Here is a 22,081-nt window from a genome sequence, read left to right on the forward strand (position 1 = left end):
CCTCAGTGTTGACAGAGCTATAAATTGAATTTTCTGATTAATTTAATTCACTGCATGTGAGTTTCAAACAAAGAAGGAAAACAAAAATTCCTTGAAAGTCCGTCTTAAGGTTTAATGATTAAAACTCAACAAAGAACATCACAGCTCATCAAATACACCATCTTCTTGTTTAACAGATGAGAAGATTTAACCCCAGAGGAATTCACTCAGTTGTCAAGGTCACACATTGTTAATGATTGGTCTTCCAGTTCCAGTTATGTTCTCTTTTCTGTCCTGTGTGACCTTTCTGCTTGAGGAATGTTCTTCTCATAAAAATGCCATCCCTTGGTGCCCTCAATGAATTTACATTTCCAACTTCATTAAATAAAATGCCACCCACCAGAGATGGATATCTGAGTTAAATGATTCTTTCATTGCACTGCAGAGGATTCAGTTATGAGAGTATGATTGAAAAAATAGTCTGGAACCAAAAAAAAAAAAAAAAAGTGTACAAGCAAGTATTAAGGATCAATTATCTAATAAAAACAACTCTGTTAATCACTTGAATGGAAATAGTAAAACATTTTAGGAAAGAGTTATGTTTTTCTGAATTGAGTCTTATGGTGAAGTGATTTTAATCTACTCAGGCCTTTTCCAGCCAAAGCCCACATGTCTTTGAGCTGGTTTACTTTTTAACACTCCCCATACCTTATCCCCTGTATTTGAGGTACCATCTCAACGATACCTATTACAGCTTCTAAGACTTACTGTCACCTTCTTTAAACAAAACAAAAAAATAATGCATTAATTACTGATTTAGTAGGAGTCATTACTATTAATTTTAACGAGAGTTACTATTTATTCAGCCATTAAACTGTCTCAGGCATTTTAAGAAAAATGATACGAAATCATAATGATCATTAGATGAGAAAAATGAGCTTCAGGACCATTTAGTCACCTTCTCATCATCAGACAGATTAGTGATAGAGTTAGACCTTCAAGCCAAATCTGAAGCCTTATTCTGCACCACAATATACTGCATATTTTAATACTGATCAGAGACATTACAGATATATATCAAAACATGTCTGACCTTTCCTGATGCAACACTGGCAGTACATTTTCTACATCTGAAGAATCAATTTAAGATGCAACTGAATTCAGCTAGGAGGGTAAAAGTGAAAGTGAAAGTCTCTCAGTCGTGTCCAACCCTTTGTGACCCAGTGGACTATGCAGTCCATGGAATTCTCCAGGCCAGAATACTGGAGTGGGTAACCTTTCCCTTCTCCAGGGGCTCTTCCTAATCCAGGGATCAAACCCAGGTCTCCCACATTACAGGAGGATTCTTTACCAGCTGAGCCACAAGGGAAGCCCAAGAATGCTGGAGTGGGCAGCCTATCCCTTCTCCAGGTGGTCTTCCTGACCCAGGAAACAAACCGGGGTCTCCTGCATTGGAAGTGGATTCTTTACCAACTGAGCTATCAGAGAAGCCCACGTGAGGGTAATGAGTGCAATACTATTTGACACAAAGGCAGAGTAACTTAAACTGGTGTACACAGTGTTGCTGACCTGTGTAAAATGAGGCACTGATGTTTCTAGCATCAGCAGAATGATACAAGATATTCAAAAGGCAATACTAATGATTAAAAGGTACCAGGCAACCCCTTATATGTCCCAAGGGATCTCATTCATCGATGAGAATATAAAGGAACATAAACTTAAGGTCAAAGCTGAAGTGTTCAAACCAGATGGATATGTTGCCAGAAAAAGAGAGCTGACACCATTGCAAACAGAGATCCATCAAGCAGAAAAATAAAGGGGCATTTTATGAACAGGGGCTGCTGGCTAGTGACTGGCATTCACCTCCGTGTTTCACCCATTCTTTCAACTTCCTGTCACTGGTGCTAGGGAAGGTCATCGCAAACCGTTGTTGTAAGGAGGAACTTGCAGTGTTTGTACAAAATATGGCTCCAGCAGATACAGACTCTGTAACATGACTCAGTCACTTTCTCTTAGACCCTGGAAATACTTTAAAATTCTCGGAAGTTCAGTTTTCTCTGCAGCAAAATGGAAATGATAAAGAATTCTTACTGACTTTGTGCATCTATGTATCTAAAATGAATCAGAGTATGTAAGCTTTTAGAGTTGCTTTTTAAAGTTACCCTCTGTTGTTACTGATGGTATCAGTAATACCACTAAAATGATGTGATAAAGAGGGAATAGGAAGAACAGAAAATGACTCTGACAAAATATTCAAAGAGAACAGAACTTTAAAAAATTCTTTGTGAGACTAACACCAAATCTTTTTTGGAAATACACCCAAGGCTGGTGAAGAAACGGCTATGAGCTAGGCTGTATGGTGCAGATGACAATGCTATAACAGGCTCTGTTGACCGAGCTTGAGGTAAAATTCTCTCAAATGTGGATTTAACCGTTGACTGACTATCCTTCTAACAGTCAAAGAGTATTTTAGAAAGTTAACTCATAAAATTTTCAGTGGCATGTGAATGGGTTCTAGGTGGCTAAGAGGGGAAGCATTTGAACCATGTCTAAAAGTAGTTCAGATATGTGCTCTATTGCCTCACAAACTGTGGAGCTGAAGGCCGAGGGAGGCACAGGGCTGCAGGGCCATAAAGAAAATCACCTCATGAAGGGTAGACTGAATTTATGCTGAATTGAAGGGCCTAAGTAATAGGATCTGAGAGTCAGAGAGAAAACGTGAGGCTGGACATTTCTCCATCGGGACAGTGTTCCTCCACCCTCTCCACTGAGGAATAACTGCATCCCAGGAATCAAAGTCCACAGACTTAGAAAAGCCAACAAGGGCCCTTGATGTGCTGATGTGAGTTGAGAGTTGATGTGGAATGGGAAGTAGCTGTGGCTCTGCCTGCCTATCAGGGACAGGTAAAAATATTACGACACTGTCTCTGAGCTTCTTGGGAACCCCAGGGGAGAGAGGGTGACCATAATTACCAGCCTGCTCATACAGCCTCAGTTTTCACAGGTGTTACTGTTGTCTCATGGGGTGAGAGCCTCCTTTCACTCTCAAAAGTGTCCAGGTATGGATAATATAATATACAGTGCTTCCGATCAGCAGGAAGCATTGTACTTTCCATAGATCTTTTAAAATATCCAACTCTTTATGAGATTATCAAACATAACAAATCTTCACATCTCAAATATTCCTTAAACCCTTTCAGTAAGGCAATTTGCTTTCAAGGCAAATATTTGAGATGTGAAGATTTATTATGTTTGATAATCTCATAAAGAGTTGGATATTTTAAAAGATCTATGGAAAGTACAGTGCTTCCTGCTGATCGGAAGGTATGAGTTGGGTATATGAGATTAGGAAAATGATTATAATCGTGAGCCATAATCAGCCAAGTGAAATGTAGAAATTCTAAATGATAAATGCTATAGATATTCAGAGAGAAAGAGAAATTCAGTGTGGAAACTCACCTTTAAAAGGAAGACTATATACGAATTGGGGCAAAGCCTTAATTGCTCAGGCACACTTGCGAGGAATAATGGGGTGAGGGTGGACTAGGAAAGGAATATCTTTAGGTATAGAATGGAAAGTGATGCTTGAACCTGAATCTCTCAGAACCTACTTCTTAGTCTAGCTCAGTCTCAGGACCCTTGAAAATGGGGAAAGCCAAGAACTGATTTCAAGTAGTATATGCTTTTTCATCTCTAGTTCATTCCATTCAGTACTGAGTAAAAGAGTCTTCCACTGAGTTACCTATGGGCATTCTGAACTTAGCATACTATGCTTAATTTACTGGTTCCCAAATCTAAAACCTCTAGTTCTCAAAATATATGAACATTAGTTTTTGACTATTTCTAATTTTTGAAGCATCACAGACATTTAATTCTACTCTAAGACTGAATAAACAGAAAGTGAAAGTGAAATTCACTCAGTAGTGTCTGACTCTTTGCCACCCAATGGACTATACAGTCCATGGAATTCTCCAGGCCAGAACTGGAGTGGGTAGCCTTTCCCTTCTCAGGGGATCTTCCCAACCCAGGGATTGAACCCAGGTCTCCCACATTGCAGATGGATTCTTTACCAAGTGAGCTATCAGGGAAACAGACATGAAGATTATTTATTCACTATTATTTTGCCAAATTTTCATTGCAGTGGAGTTGGATTATCTTAGGCTGATCAGAGTACTGACTGGTTTTATTATATTTTGATTTATAGAGTACTGACTGGAAGAGTACTGACTGGTTTATTATATTTTTATTTACTTATAAAAGAAAAAAATAATTGCTTAAGAAATACAGGTGCTCTTGATGACAAAAGCTTTCATACTTTGTGGTCCATGATGTAATAAAGGAGATTAGGTATCAGCTAAGTAGAGACAGATAGATCTAGGTTTTCATCATAGCTTCAGGTCTGTTCTCTGTGTGCTCTTTGACATTCGTTCAATATCTCTTCACCTTGATTTCTCTTTCTGAACAAATTATATATAAGGAATAAATCACATATATTTATAATAACTAGCACTGTGATAGCATGTAGTAACCACTCAACAAGTGGGTCAGAACACATTCATTCCCTTTACCCTGATCAATATGAATCAAAATTAATAAACTTGAATTTTTTTGTTTTGTTATGCTATGTTAATTTAACAGAAAAGAAAAAAAAGACATGTTTCATAACTTTATGATCCAGTCTCAGCTATTTAAATATCACCAAGTGCCTTGAGCTAGATGAATGAGTCCCTGAGGTATAACGCTCTAACTGATGCGTTAGAGATTTCTGTACCATGCACATTATATACTACTAACATCTGCAAAAACATTCAGATAGACACCAATGGATTTTTGCATTTGTAAGAACTTTAAAATATTAGACTATTTAATAGCTTTTATCAAGACTGATTATTTATTTAATATTGTGAATATGGGCATGGGAAACATACCCTTTTAATAAAGACAATAAGACAATAAGAAAGAAATGTTTCAATGCTAACTACTTATCTTGGAAAAGGCAGTCAGAGCGACTACTGAAATTAAAGTGGGCCTTATGATGCCCTTGATCCACCTTTGGAAGCAGGCCCATTTGCTGTTGGAATCAAGCAACATTTAAAAAAAAAAAAAAACCTACCCTGAACTGTGTATCAGTTTATAATTTAGAAAACTTATTTCTTCACAATCCTTTTGGTTGGAAAACTTATTTTAATAATAATAGGCCCCATTATATGGATGAATACGGTGACTCAGAGTTTGCACATTGGGAAAGACCTTGATTCTGGGAAAGATTAAAGGCAAAAGAAGAAAGGGGTGGCAGAAGATGAAGTGGTTAGATAGCGACACTGACTCAATGGACTTGACTTTGAGCAAACTCTTGGAGAGAGCGGAAGACAGAGGAGCCTGGCATGCTGCAGTCTCCAGGGTCACAAAGAGTGGGACATGACTCAGTGACTGAACAACAACAAAAGTGACCCAATAAACAAGTCAAATTATGCTTATTTTATGTATAATTTATATGACTCTGAAACCCTAGTTGACACATAATAATGATAGTACTGTTCTGAGATTTTTTTTTAATTGGGTAATATATATATCCAGTATATGATCAATACATGTTTTCTCCTTCCCAGCATAATGAAATGATGAATATCAAACATCAAAGATAGGCTTGAAGGAGTCACAATTTGAACAAGTCATTATCCTGAAACTCTTCAAATAGATGCTATGATGTTATCCCGTGTATAATGGCAAGCCCGTATGTTGTAACAGAATCATTGGTATCTTTCTATTTAAATGGAATGCTTATATGAAGGAGGCCTGCTAAGTATCCTTTGCATATGTGACAACACTGTATCTTTTTAGGAGTGTCTTTGCATTGAACCTAAATGACTCTTGGGTATAGCTAAGAGAGCATTGAATTTAGAAGGAAGGTTCCAGTCCCTAATACTGAATCTATCAGCAACTTAATTTGTGTGATAGGTGACAAATTCCAACTCTGCAGTACTCAGCCTTTGCCTCTGTGTGCTCACCTTTGCATTAACAAAAACCTAATTAAAATATTTTGTTTAGTCTAGTGAGTCTTATGGACAAAATAGTCCAGGACAGAAGAGCTCTATCCAGGACTCCTGAGAGAAAGGTTGAATAAAAGAGGATAAAATAGCGGATAAGATTGGAATAGTGTTCATATAGCTACCAATTTTGTAGTCGTTATACTTATTTATTTAATTTTGTTACACTTTTTTAGCAAGCCTAGGATTTTCTTTGACCTCCTAGGTAATTAGACAATATGATTACAATTTCTTCCCTGCTCTTAAATCATTCTATATAGTTGGGTAAATCAGTTCTTTTATCATGAACTCAAATTGTCAATCTGAAATAAGAATAGTGATACTAAACACCAAGGACTATTTTATATTTGTATCTTACAGTTCCTACAACTATGTCTATCACAAAGCAAATCATCAGTAATTTCCTTTGTGGATAAAATAATCAATGAGTCAATGTATGAATGAATGAACTGATGAAGAGATGAATAAGTGTATGTCACCCTTACTACCTTCACGGCAGGGTTGTAAAGATAATAAAATATAACCTCTGGCAAAATTTACCCTAAATTAGAAGGTGTAAGATCCATGTGAGATATTTCAATACTTGACTAGATCCAAATACTCAGATGGGGTTGAATATATCTCTTACTCTGGTAGAAGACCTAATCGTGTGCCTGACACATAAAGGCCTCCTTATTTTCCTAAATTTCAACTAACATTCAAGGGCTTTCATTCAAGTGCACTTGGCTCTATCTCCTTTCTGAGCTCTTAGGGAATATGTTTGCCCAATGTCATTGAGTATCAAATTACCCTTTGTTTCAGGCTATGAATGTGTCCTTGGAAAATTCCATAAATTAATAACTCAAATAGATTTCCAGCCTATGCTCTTGGATGATTTAATTGATATTATTTTGAACATAAATTTTCATTGTACATCAAGGCTGTATATTTTCACCCTGCTTATTTAACTTATATGCAGAGTATATCATGTGAAATGCCAGGCTACATGAAGCACAAGCTAGAATCAAAATTGCCGGGAAAAGTATCAATAACTTCAGATACACAAATGACACCACCCTTATGGCAGAAAGCAAAGAACTAAACAGCTTCTTGATGAATGTGAAAGACGAGAGTGAAAGAATTGTCTTAAAACTCAACATTCAGAAAACTAAGATCACAGTATCTGGTCCAATCACTTTGTGGCAACTAGATGAAGAAACAATGGAAACAGTGAGAGACTTTTGGGGGGGTGGCTGAAAAATCACTTAGATGGTGACTGCAGCCATGAAATAATTAAAAGACACTTGCTCCTTGGAAGAAAAGCTATGACCAACCTAGACAATATATTAAAAAGCAGAGACATTACTTTGCCAACAAAGTTCCATCAAGTCATAGCTATGGTTTTTCCAGTAGTCATGTATGGATGTGAAACTTGGACTATAAAGCAAGCTGAGTGCCAAAGAATTAATGTTTTTGAACTGTGGTGTTGGAGAGGACTCTTGAGAGTCCCCTGGACTGCAAGTAGAGCCAACCAGTACATCCTAAAGGAAATCAGTTCTGAATATTCATTGGAAGGATGCTGAAGCTGAAACTCCAATATTTTGGCCACCTGACATGAAGAAGTGACTCATTAGAAAAGAACCTGATGGTGGGAAAGATTGAAGGCAGGAGGAGGAGGGGACAACAGAGGATGAGGTGGTTGGATGACATCACCAACTCAATTGACATGAGTTTGAGTAAGCTCCAGGAGTTGGTGATGGACAGGGAAGCCTGGTGTGCTGAAGTCCATGAGGTCATGAAGAGTCGGACATGACTGAGTGAGTGAACTGAACTGAACTGAACTGTCATTGCTCCACTCCTTTAATACAGGACAGAAAGGCTGGGAGCAAAGATTTGGTGTGATGGACAAGAAGTAAGGCATGTCTTGGAGTAAGAGACACTCAAGTTGAAACTTGGTTCAGCCATGTTCTACCCATATGATCTTGGGCAAAGTATATTGTCCAGGTATATTTCTCTTATGTTTCATTCCCATTTCTAAATAACCAAGGAGTGATACATACTCATGGAGTTCTGAATATTAACTGAGAAATTTTTATAGCACCTATAATATGCTAGACAACTGAAATATGTTTTTTCCCTTTTCTTATCACTTGCTTAACTACTTCTAAAAATCTCATTTGTTTTCCTGTGATGCAAATATTTAAATAAATACTATATAGTGGACAGTATGCTAGATGCTATGTAAGGTTCAGTGGTGAGTTAGAAAAAGAGTCTTTCAATGGTCCTCAGAATTAAGTTAGAGGTAATATAAATAATTTAGTATAATGTAGATAGACAGAAGTGTAATGTCCCTGTTGTGAAAATGTAGAAAAAATTAATTATGCCTAGGGTAATTAGGAATTTTTCATGGACAATATCACATTTACATTTGCCTTTAGGGAGACTGAACATATTTTTGATAGAATGAATGAAAAGGAACATTTGTGACTGAGGCAGAGCATAAAACATATGAAAGATACAAATACTGTCAGGAAATTGTGAATGGTGTAATTTGGCTGGGATATAGAGATTCATAAAAAAGTATTGTAGAAGATGGGGACAATCTGTAATGTGGGAAAAAGTCATGGAAAAATTGGGACACTATTTTTGGAAATTTATGCTTACAGTTACTTCTCTATGTATAAATTTATACTACTCTACCCAACAAATCTATACACTGACGAGATCCAAGTTCTCTGTCTAAGGCAGTGCACACCAGGTTCACAGAGGTTTTGTGGTCTCCAGATTTGAAAGCCCTTCTTTTTCTATGTCCATAAAACCAATGGTGTTACATGTACAATGCAGCAGTATTTCTCTCTGAGATAAATCTTCTGTATCTTAATACTTTTATTACAAAAGGGACCACTGAACATAATAACCCCACATTAAGGCTGTTAGGCTGTTTTGTTTGATGTTGATAGCTTCTCTTTAGAATATCATCTCTTTTCTCTTATAGTCATTATAGAGGATCACCCAACTTAATACCAGGGGGATAACATTTCTAACTGAACTCCTGGTGTTCTTCCATGGATTAAAAAAGAAAAATTAATCATATTGAGATTACTTGTGAATTCTTGGATAGGTCTCTTATTTGTGATTTACTCAGATTATGTATCAGTGGGGACATAATTAGCTATGTAGTCAATTATTCTCAGGAATCTGGATGCTTCTGGTTATGTCTGGGTCCCAAAACAGGCTTATACCCCAATATTCAGGTTTCTGGGTAGTGTGAGCTATAATTATATTGCATTTCTGATCCATGGATCTTTGTTTTGAGTTCTCCATGTGGGACAGAGTTGAATGATATTGTTAATTTTCTATGTTTTTATGAGGCCATATAGTTAAATCCATGAGCTGGATGAGGTTAGGGATGGGTTGGGATTGATTATTATGAAAATTGGCCAGAAGCTCTTTTTTTCCCTCCTGTAAAACAGATATATTTACAAAGTAATAAGCAAGTAGAAAATAATTGCATTCTATTACAAAGTCAATGTCTTTTACCTGATGTGGTTTATCAGTTCAGTTCAGTTGTGTTACTCAGTTGTGTCTGACTCTTTGTGGTGCCATGGACTGCAACATGCCAGGCTTCCCTGTCCATCACCAACTCCCTGAGCTTACTCAAACTCACGTCCATTGAGTCGGTGATGCCATCCAACCTTATCATTTTCTGTCATCCCCTTCTCCTCCTGCCTTCAACCTTTCCCAACATCAGGGTCTTTTTCAATAAGTCAGTTCTTCGCATCAGCTGGCCAAAGTAGAACACCATTTGTGAGTGATAATAGTATATAATAAGTCTAGAAAGGTCAGGAGTATCATTTTGGTAGTAGAATTAAATACAAATTCATTGTATGGGGGAGCTTGTCTCTTGGTGAACAGTTTTTATACCCTCATGTATAATATCAAAGTGAATATTTTCCAAAGGTAACATGTTTGCAGATAACCCTGAGTATTTATCTAAACCTCTTAACTAACAAAGAGAAACCTAAGGCAGTGGGTTAAGAACAGAATAACAGACTACTGTGCATTTCCATGTAGAGTGATACTGAAAGTCAAGCAGACAGTTCAAGGAAGGTTTTAGTTTGAATTTAGGTACAAAGATAAAATGACATACCTGTGCACATATAATAGCAAGCAGATTAAAGCAAAAACAGCAGAGTCTAAGAGATTAAGGTGTTGCCGCATTTACTTCCTATAGAACATACTCAGCTTTAGATAATACACGGAGATATATAGGAAGAATATCAAGATATTCCAGGTATTACAATGGTATCTTACAGGACCCAGGGGAATATACACTAAGTAACTGAAGAGGTTTCACTTTGAATACTTGATTTAGGGTTTATAAAGAGTATATAGATTTGCTTGGAACCTATTTATGTATTAGGTGTTGCATTAGGGGAAATTAGGGTGAATGCTTCCACAGTGATGACATGGGTCTTGCCTCAGCAAGGTGAAAGGCAGGAAATTAGTTGCTCAGTTGTGTCTGACTCTTTGTGACCTCATGGGCTGTAGCCTGCCAGGCTGCTCTGTCCATGGGATTCTCCAGGCAAGTATACTGGATTGGGTAGCCTCTCCCTTTTCCAGGGGATCTTCTCAACCCAGGGGTCGAACACGGGTCTCCCACATTTCAGTTAGATTCTTTAATGTCTGAGCCACCAGAGAAGCCCACAGGGTAAATGTTTCTGCAGTGATAACATGGGTTTTGCCTCAGCAAGGTGGAAGGCAGGTAATTATAGCAGTATTCTCCCATAGTCTCACATACTTCCAAAGAAAGCATCATGTTCCAGACATTTTAGTCAGATGTTCAAAGTGTTACCCACTTGGGAGAAACAGGTTCAACATATGAAGGGGCAAAATAAGGAAGGGCAAGGAGAGGAGAGAACTTGATCTTGCTACAAGGCAGTATATAACACATATTACCTAGATAGTATATAGGCTGATATATTCAGTTATATGACAGTACTGGGGATCTTCGAGTCATAATCATTAATGATGTAATGTTTAAGCAAAGCACAAGGAATACAGCAATGATAATTCAAGGGTGATGAATTCATTGAAACATGTATAATATCATATTAAGAAACGAATCGCCAGTCCAGGTTTGATGCAGGATACAGGAAGCTTGGGGCTGATGCACTGGGATGACCCAGAGGGATAGTATGGGGAGGGAGGTGGGAGGTGGGTTCAGGATTGGGAACATGTGTACACCCATGGCGAATTCATGTTGATGTATGGCAAAACCAATACAATATTGTAATTAGCCTCTAATTAAAATAAATAAATTTAATTTTAAAAAAAGGAAAAAAAAAATTTGAGTAGATGAGCCAACATTGCTTTCTAAAACAAAATCAAGAGGCGCTCTGTTAAAGACCACCAGCAATGGACAGTCTAAATCAGAATTTACAGGTTGAGGACAAATGCCTACAGTCAGGGCTCCAGAATGTATAGGTTGGCCATAAGATGTTATGGAAAAATCCTAATGAAGTTTTTGGCCCACCCTATGTGTTAATATAGTATGGTGTGTATAGATTAATAAGCAATAACACTTGTTTATTGACACTGTTTTATATTCCGGGAAGATAGCAGTGTAAAAAAAAAAATAAAAGAAGAGAGAGACAAACTCCTTCTCATTATGTACAAAAAATATTAGATAATTTTAAGTGCTAAAGAGAAATGCAAAGTAGTCAAAGTAAGGTGAGGGGAGGTGGGTCCCCCATTTGAATGTGGTAGCCTTTGAAGATTTTACATCTTCAGAGCATTTAAGGAAAGAACTGAAGGAGGTAAGAAAGCTACATAAATATCTCAGGAAACATTTTAATTAAAGGGAACAGGAAGAACAAATTCTTCAAACTGAGTCAGCCTGTTGTTTTTGCTCACCGAGGAGTTTGATGTGGTCATAGCAGAATGAGCAGGGAGAAAGGCTAAGGAAATAAAGCCTGAGAGTAAAAGCGGGGGAAGCAGATGAAGCAAGTTCCTGTTAGAAATCTGTCTGAAACTCTGAACAAGCTGAGAAATCACTAGAGTGTTTCTAGCCAAGACTTGATATGACCCGACAAGAGAGCTCTGGCCAATGTACTTAAAACAGGCCACTGGGAGCAGAGACAACGGTGATCCGGCAAGATTATGATAATAATTCAAGTAAGAGAAATGGTTGCCTGGAACTGGATGTTAACAGCAGAAATGGGAAGAAGTGGTCACATTCATAACAGCACTATATATGTTTAGGGCAGGCTTCCCTGCTGGCTCAGATGGTAAAGACTCCACCTTCAATAAGGGAGACCTGGGTTCGATCCCTGGGTTGGGAAGATCCCCTGGAGGAGGGCATGGCAACCCACTCCAGAATTCCTGACTGGAGAATGCCCATGGACAGAGAAGTCTGGTGGGCTATAGTGCATGGGCTCGCAGAGAGTCAGACATGACTGGACGACTAAGCACAGCACATGTTCCAGCAGGATCTGAGAGGACTGGTGAAATAATTGGCTAGAGAGCATAATGGAAATAAAGGGACCAAAAGTAAGTTTGTGATTTGGAACCTGAATAACTTAAAGAATGAAGTGCTTCTTGACTTGGATGAGATGTAAAGGGGTGGAGGAGGACAGGTGGGTTTGAACAGAATTTTGTTGTAGGCGTGTTAAATGTAAAATGTCATCTAAGTGTAGCTGGTGCATAGGTGGTAGGCTATGACATAAGACACCAGTGAAATCCGTCTGTCAAGCAAAGCTGAGTTATTTTAAACAATAGTGTCAGAAATGAGAATAGCACTTGGGCAAGGTCTTACTACTCTCTGAATTGGGGACATTAAGGAGGGCATTTATACAGCCTGGAAGTCTTGACTTGAATGGTATAAGGTGAATATTTTAATAGAGCTATTGGTTGGGAATGGGCCAAATTAATACTTTTTTTTGGGGGGGGTTGAGATTTTTATCAAATACTACTAATCTTGTGATATTTTGGTCGGCACCACATTTTGGTATAGTGGGTTGTCAGTTGAATATTTTGCACACTTTGTGGAATTATTTATTCAGTTTGGTTGCATTTCAACTGTATACAAAACTATAATGCCCAGCTTTATTAAGATCTTGTCTGACTCTTTGCGACTCATAGACTGTAGTTGTGTCCAATTCTTTGCGACCCCATAGACTGTCACCTGCCAGGCTCCTCTGTCCATGGGGATTCTGCAGGTAAGGATATTGGGTTGCCATGCCTTCCTCTAGGGGATCTTCCCAACCCAGGGATCTCAAACCCAGGTCTCACACATTGCAGGCAGATTCTTTATCAGCTGAGCTACCAGGGAAACCCTATTAAGGTCTTACTGACATATAAAAATTGTCTATATTTAAAGTATATCACTTGATGTTTTAAAATTCATATACATTGTGAAATGATTAACTCAGTAATGTTAATTAACATATCCATCTTCTCACATATTAGCATTTCTGTGTGTGTTATATATGTGTGTAGTGACAAGATTTAAGATCTTAAGTTTAGCAAATTTCCATTATACAATACATATTGTGAATTGTCCTCACCAAGCTACACATTAAATCTCCAGAATTTAATCTGTCTCCTGTAACTGAAACTTTGTATCCTTTGACCAAAAATGTAGTGTCATAACCTATTCCCTCAAGCTCTAGACAGCCACTATCTTACTGTCTGCTTTTATGAATTTGACTATTTTAGATCCAACATATAAGTGAGATCATAGAATATTTCTCTTTCTATGTTCTGTTTATTTCCTTTAGCATAATATCTTCCAGCTCCATCCATGTTGTGGGAAATGGTAGGAATTCCTTTAAAAAAAAAAAACTGATAGTTTTCTTTATTTGCATATACATCTCTTACATGCTGTAAGTCATTCATCTGTTAAATGGAATTAGGGTTGCTTTCATATTCTGTCCATGGTAAATGATGCTGCCAGGAACATGGGAGTGCAGATAGCCCTTCAAGATTCTGATCTCTATTCCTTTGGATATATGCCAGCAAATGAGATTGCTAGATAAGACGGTAGTTTACTTTTAATTTTAGAGCAACCTCCATACTCATTTACCACAATAATTGTATTAATTGACTTTCTCTCCAACAGTGTATAAGCATTGCCCTTTCTGCACATCCTCGCCAACACTTTTTACATTTTGTCTTTTTGATAGTAGATATCCTAACAGGTGTGAGGTGATAGCTCATTGTACTTTTGATTTGCATTCCCCTGGTAGAATGGGCAGGGAAAGAGCTGTGTACTTAAAACAGTTTTAAGCGTTAGCAAGAGAAGGCAATGGCACCCCACTCCAGTACTCTTGCCTGGAAAAGCCCATGGACAGAGGAGCCTGGAAGGCTGCAGTCCATGGGGTCGCTGAGGGTCGGACACGACTGAGCGACTTCACTTTCACTTTTCACTTTCATGCATTGGAGAAGGAAATGGCAACCCACTCCAGTGTTCTTGCCAGGAGAATCCCAGGGACAGGGGAGCCTGGTGGGCTGCCATCTATGGGGTCACACAGAGTCGGACACTTCTGAAGTGACTTAGCAGTAGCAGCAGCAAGAATCCTTAGTTTGAGGTTGTCACTTGAAACAGTCCTTTGGTGACTAGATGTCAACTTAACATCACTTTATAATTGAGACACCTAGATCTAAGAATAAGCACAATGGGTTCCAAAACTGAATGACGGAAATGGCAACCCACTCCAGTATTCTTGCCTTGGAAATCCCATGGACGGAGGAGCTTGGTGGGCTACAGTCTGTGGGGCTGAGAAAGAGTCACTACTTGGCAACTAAACAACCACGGTCCCTGGAAGGTCCTTTCCATTGAAGCTCCAGGCTAATCTTTCTCTGAGGCTTTTTAGAAAAGATGAAATCTCTGGGTTTCAAATTGTGAAGAGTTGTTTTTGTTTATTTGTTCTTTTTTTTTTATAAGATGTTGAGAAAAAACTGTATGTCTTGGTAATAAGACTGAGTGCACCGAGAGGGTCCTCTGTAATGATAACATGTTAGCCTGTAATAAGGGAGTGTCCAGGAATGATCGAAGTACTTCAAGAGAGCGGAAATTCTTAGTTCATAAGAAAAGAGTAGATGGACTTCCAGTAGAATTGATGCTATGGTCATTAAAGTCAAAATGAACTTTAGGCCAAGGAAGTTCAAGAGTTTCTGAAAGTTTGACTCATTATATTTTTGTGCATCTGCAGGTGAAATTCACACAACCAAAGTCACCATTTTAAAATGAACAGTTCAGCAGTTTCAACATGTTGACAGTGTTGTAGAACCATCACCTCTGTCTAGCTTCAAAGTATTTTCACCACTTCCAACAGAGACCTTATATACATTAAGCACTAAGCAATCACTTCTCCTTCCCCCTTTCCTCAGCCCTTGGCAACCACTAATATGCCTTCTGTCTCTATGGATTCATCTATTCTATATATTTCATATAAATGGAATCATATATGACCTTTTATGTCTTGCTTCTTTCACTTTGCTTAATTGTATTGAGGTTCATTCACATGGTAGTATGAATCAGAATTTAATTTCTGTTGTAGTTGAATAATTTTCATTGTAAGGACATACATACCACATTTGGCTATCCATTCATCCATAGATGGATACTGGATTGTTTTTACTTTTTGCCTATTGAAAATAATGCTGCTATGAACATTCATATAAATAGCACTATATGAATACCTGTTTGCAATTCTTTTGAGTGTATGCTTATTAACATAAGCTTGATAATTTTTTTTTTTCCTTAAAAACAACTTTAGTAAAATGAGTGCTTCTGTCTTTAGATAGCTTGGGCCTAGGTAAGAAAGGAAAGTTAGGCAATTATTTTTCTTTGCTGTACTATGAAAGCTGTGGATTTCTAACAAAGAAAAGCCTTCCTCTCTCTTGAGAATAGATACACAATAACCTAAACAAATCTTTGGCCTATCTGGGGAAATAATATAAAATCCTTTGATTGTAAGCAATCAAACATCATCAAGATTTCAGCTCCACCTTTAAAGTTCTGTCAGCTTTGTATTACAGGCAAGTAGAATATGTACAGGAGAAGGCAATGGCACCCCACTCCAGTACTCTTGCCTGGAAAATCCCATGGATGGAGGAGCCTGGAGGGCTGCAGTCCATGGGGTCGCTGAGGGTCGGACACGACTGAGCCACTTCACTTTCACTTTTCACTTTCCTGCATTGGAGAAGGAAATGGCAACCCACTCCAGTGTTCTTGCCTGGAGAATCCCAGGGATGGCGAGGCATGGTGGGCTGCTGTCTATGGGATCACACAGAGTCGGACACGACTGAAGTGACTTAGCAGCAGCAGCAGCAGAATATGTACTCCAGTGTTCTTGCCTGGAGAATCCCAGGGACGGGGGAGCCTGGTGGGCTGCCGTCTATGGGGTCACACAGAGTCGAACATGACTGAAGCGACTTAGCAGGAGCAGCAGAATATATGCTGGGGCTTCCCTGGTGGTGCTAGTGGTAAAGAACCCACCTGCCAATGCAGGAGACATAGGAGATGTGGGTTTGATCCCTGGGTTGGGAAGATCCCCTGGAGGAGGGCACAGCAACCCACTCCAGTATTCTTACCTGGAGAATCCCATGGGGAGAGGAACCTGTCTGGCTCCAGGCCATGGGTTCACAAAAAGTTGGACATGACTTGGCAATTAAACAACAACAAATATTTATATCGAAATATTTTACTTATACATAACTAACCTAAGAAAATTGAATTTCTCTACTGATTTGTCAGACATTTATTTCCTGTAAGTGGGTAAATAAAAAGAGCTGTCACAATAATTTTTAGTAAATAAAAATTTGGAGAAAGAGAAACTATTCATATTGTCCCTTTTTTTTACAAGTAAGTAGGAAATCTTTGTACTAACAAAGAAAGTCTAGATATAAAAGATATCTTAACCATTTTATTATTCTGCATTTGCCATTAGAAATAATTTGTTGAAGGAGAAAATGCATGAACATGCCAGTAATATCCAAAGGCAAATACAGTTTTAGGGAATATTTTTAAAATATGTAGCATTGAAATCGTGATCATTAGGAACTTTTAACTTTTTTCAAAACTAAAGATTTTTGTTGTTAGAATGATTCAAGATTATGCCAAAAGACATATAACATAGTGTGTGATATTTCTGCAATCCAAGCAGAGATTAATGTAATCATTATGCAGAAACAGTTTAATTTTACTTCATATGGAGATTGTCCATTTAACAATATACAATAAGACATTCATCAGCTTATTTTTATTCACATATAGTCAGATTGTTTTAGACTGAATTGTGCCCCTCCAAATTTCTACAGTGGAACCCTAACCCCCAATGCAACTATATTTGGAATAAGAAAGTAATGAAGGTTAAATGAGGTCATAAAGGTGGGTCCCTAATCTAAAAGGACTACTGTCCTTAAAGAGAAATCCAGAGAGCTTGCTTTCTCTTTCCACCATGAAATCATCATAAAGATTCAGCAAAAAGGCAGCCATCTCCTACTCAGACAGAGAGCTCTCATTAGAAACAGAATTCTTCTGGAACTTCCATTTTGGATTTTCTAGCCTCCAGAACTGAGAGAAAATAAATTTTTCTTACTTAAGCCACACCGTCTATGGTATTTTGTTACGGCAGTCTAAGAACATTAATATACACACATCTAAATGGCAGAAGTTGTATATATACCTATATATAGCATATATATACAATGGAATGCTGCTGCTGCTACTGCTAAGTCACTTCAGTCGTGTCCGACTCTGTGTGACCCCATAGACGGCAGCCACCAGGCTCCCCCATCCCTGGGATTCTCCAGGCAAGGACACTGGAGTGGGTTGCCATTTCCTTCTCCAATGCATGAAAGTGAAAAGTGAAAGTGAAGTCGCTCAGTCATGTCCGACTCTTCGCGACCCCATGGACTGCAGCCTACCAGGTTCCTCCATCCATGGGATTTTCCAGGCAAGAGTACTGGAGTGGGGTGCCATTGCCTTCTCCACAATGGAATGTTACTCAGCCATAAAAAGGAACACCTTTGAGTCAGTTTTAGGAACCTAGAGCCTAGTGTACAGAGGGAAGTGAATCCGAAAGAGAAAATACATGTGTTAATGCGTATACATGAATCTAGAAAGATGGTACCGATGAACCTATTTGCAGGGCAGCACAGGAGACATCGACATAGAGAACAGGCTTGTGGACACAGTGCAGGAAGGAGAGGGAGGGAAAAATCGAAAGAGTAACATCGAAACATACACATTACCATATGTAAAATAGAGAGCCCGTGGGAATTTGCTGTATGATGCAGGGAGCGCAAACCCGGTGCTCCGTGACAACCTAGAGGGCTGGGATGGGGTGGGAGGTGGGAGGGAGATTCAGGAGGGAGGGAACACATATATACACCATGACTGATTCATGCTGATGTATGGCAGAAACTAACGCAATATTGTAAAGCAATTATCCTCCAATTAAAAAAATAAAAACCAAAACTAAACCCTTCTTAATTTTAGAGTGAAAACAAAATTAATTTTATCACATATGTAATACAACAACACATATATTTAATTTATCATCTTAATAAACCATAAACAAACAGGCAGATCGTATTCACTATCTTATACTTTGGGTAACTATTCTATATGTTTTTTTTCTAAACTAAATTAAATCAGTTGAGTCGGTTCATAGATTATTTCATTGTCAGGAAAATAACATAAAATATGATTTATAAAGTAATACATACATAAATCAAATCTTAAAATATTCTTGAAATAGCTTCAAAAGCTCTAAGTATTTAACTTCTTGTCCAATAACTAGGAAGTGTTTTCTTCCCAGTTACCATTTTGGGATATAAAATTATCACCTTAAAAGGTACATTTTCTTCCTTCTGCAGGGAAAGGAGAAGGCTGACTTTTAGAAAAGCCATGTTAAGACAGATACCCAAAAAAAGAGTTTTTTCTAGAACTGATTTAATAGTAACTCAGTTCCTTGATTATTTCATTAAATTATCCAGTCAATAAATTGGTACTTATTAATCCCTGGAGGGGCTTCCTCTGTGGCTCAGGTGGTAAAGAATCTGTCTGAAATGTGGGAGACCTGGGTGCGATCCCTGGGTTGGGAAGATCCCCTGAGAAGGGAATGGCTACCCACTCCAGGATTCTGGCCTGAAATTCATGGAGAATTCCATGGACTGTATAGTCCATGGGGTTGCAAAGAGTCGGACACGACTGAGAGACTTTCACTTTTTCTTTCAATCCCTGGGGCATGGAGCTGAAAGAGGGAGATCTCATGTATTATGCAAAGTCATCTTTCTTTTTGGCAGATAGGACAATGAATCTCTTCATAAGATTTTTCTCCATTTTCTAATTTTCCTTTTTGTTTTCCTTTTGTTCTCAAGTATGTCTAGAATGAATGCCTCCTTCATGTCAAAATTTTCCAAAACTGGCCACTGAAATTTCAAATTGTCCTCCAGGAAATGATGCCAGATACGAAAATATGAAAAAAAATAAAGCATGAAAGAAACAGGTGTTTGGACCAAAGGGAATGCAGTTGATATAGCTTAAGAAGACCCCATGAGGGCTGAATCTGCATCTTCAGAGTTGGGCGATTGATCAGTTGTCACCAAGTGCTGGACTCAGTGTCATGCCCTGTTTTCTATATGACTTGCTGTTGTGGTTGTCGTTGTTTGTCTATGCCATACAGCCTACTGGATCTTAGTTCCCCAAACAGGGATGGAACACATGCCCCTGCATTGAAAGTGCAGAGTCTTAGCCACTGGATTACCAGGGAAGTCCCTACCATATGACTTTTAAATTACAGATAAGAGAAGAATAAGAGAAGGCATGAAGGAACTCTTCTTAATCACCATGGACCAGAAGTGGCTCACATCACTTATGCTTAGAATTCCTTACCAGGAAGTTGATGGCCCTGTCTTTATGCAACCATCTTCTGGAAAATATATTTTTTGATTGAAGACCTGCTTCTCAAAAATTAATAAATAAATAAAATATGTACTTTATAGAAGAGAATATAGATCTTTGGTGGACAGTTTGCCATCTCTACTAAGATCTACCCTTCTGGTCATCAAATTTCACCCTTCTTCCCAAGCATAGACTATAGTCATGACCTTTCTCTTTATGCATGCATGCATGCATGTTTGCTTCAGTCATGTCTGACCCTCTGTGACCATAGGGACTATATCCCACCAGGCTCCTCTGTCCATGGCATTCTCCAGGCAAGAACACTGGAGTGAGTTACCATGCCCTCCTTCAGGGGATCATCCCGACCCAGGGATCAAACCTGTGTCTCATGTCTCCTGAATTGGCAGGGGAGTTCTTGAACACTAGTGTTACCTTCCACAAAGGAGAGAATCTCAAATTACCTATGAATACTTTACTCATCTCATGGACTGAATCTCTGGGTAATCAAAATACTCTACATAATATCAAATCTAACTCCTCATTATTCTTAAAGCTATGAATTTTAAGACAACTTGTTCATTCATTACCCAATGTGTAATACTGGAGAAGGAAATACTGAAGAAGGAAATACTGGAGAAAGAAATACTGAAGAAAGAATACTCCAGTATTCTTCCTGGAGAATTCAATGGTCAGAGGAGCCTGGCACGCTACAATCCATGGGGTCGCAAAGAGTCTGACACAACTGAGTAACTATCACACTCAGTGTGTAATACAGAACACAAGGACAGAATATGAAATTGAAAACTCCCTTTTGGAAATAAAATACTACTACTACTAATAATAATCCTATGCGTGCTAAGTCACTTCAGTCGTGTCTGACTCTTTGCGACTCTATGGACTGGAGCCCACCAGGTTCCTCTGTCCATGGGTTTCTCCTGCCAAGAACACTGGAGTGGGTTGCATGGCCTCCTCCAGGGGATCTTCCTGACTCAGGGATAGAACCTGCGCAACATCTCTTATATCTCTTGCATTTGCAGGCAGATTCTTTACCACTTGTGCCACCTAGGAAGCCCATGGTGGTCCCTAGTCTATAGCAATAATGAGATCCTCCAGGAACAGCATTGTAAGGACCTCTGTCCTGTGGTTGGGAGATTTCTGTGATTAGATGGTGATATGCTCCTTGGGAGAAACTATTTTGCCTATTGTCCTTAATTGTTGCTAGGTTCACTGTCTTGAACTTCCTTCTTATATTTCATGACATATCTGAAATTCTCACAACCTCCTCTATGACTATGAAAGTTCAAAGGGCCAAGGGTATTTTTAAAACTTTAAATCTGTGCTATGGTTCCTTTAGCAGTGCGATCCCTTTAAATATTTAGAATATTTTCAACAATTTGTTTGTAATCAATTCCATGGACAAGTGATCACGTCTAACATAGTTTCCTATATACGTTTCTTAAATCTGCTTTATCTCTTGGCTTTCTCATTGACATCCTATCTAGAAACCATCTCAAAGAGCAGACTTAAATGGGATATAACATTGTTAATGTGATATTTGCAACACAGCTGAAGTTCTCTGTTTAATTTGAGGAGATTTAGTGATTCTTTGATGCACAAAGTCTTTAACAACCTGATATCTTGCTGTTTGTGAGCCCCAAAGCAGGAAACTTTTCCAACCTGTAAGGCTGTTAATCTCTACACTTTCTCTAATTCCTTTGATCTCTGCTTGAAAATCATCCAATCTTTGCTTGAGTTCATTTCTTTTTAGAATACTCTGGACAGCCAATAGAGGCCACACACATTAAATTCTGACTCAATCTAGCCATTTTCCCTTGACCTATAGGACCTGCTGGCAAATTGTTTTACTGATTATTTTGTCACAGTAAAACAGAACTCTTTTTCTTTCCAAACTGCTTTGTCTACCTGCTTGATGCCCACCATTTAGCCAATAAGCCAATATCATGCAGCTTGTTGACTAGCACTGCATCTCAGGTGACAGGCTAGTTAGAGTAACGAAACTGCTTTTATCATCTCCAAGTTTCAGGAGCTCAACACAATTTTTTTTCCCCCTCACTTATCTAATTTGAGCGGTCCTAGAAAGCTATGGGACTCTGTGGTAGATAATCATTCAGTGATCCAGAATGATGGAAGTTGTAATATC

The sequence above is a fragment of the Bos taurus genome, chromosome 29 (assembly GCF_002263795.3).
Source record: "Bos taurus isolate L1 Dominette 01449 registration number 42190680 breed Hereford chromosome 29, ARS-UCD2.0, whole genome shotgun sequence".
Classification (NCBI taxonomy): domain Eukaryota; kingdom Metazoa; phylum Chordata; class Mammalia; order Artiodactyla; family Bovidae; genus Bos; species Bos taurus.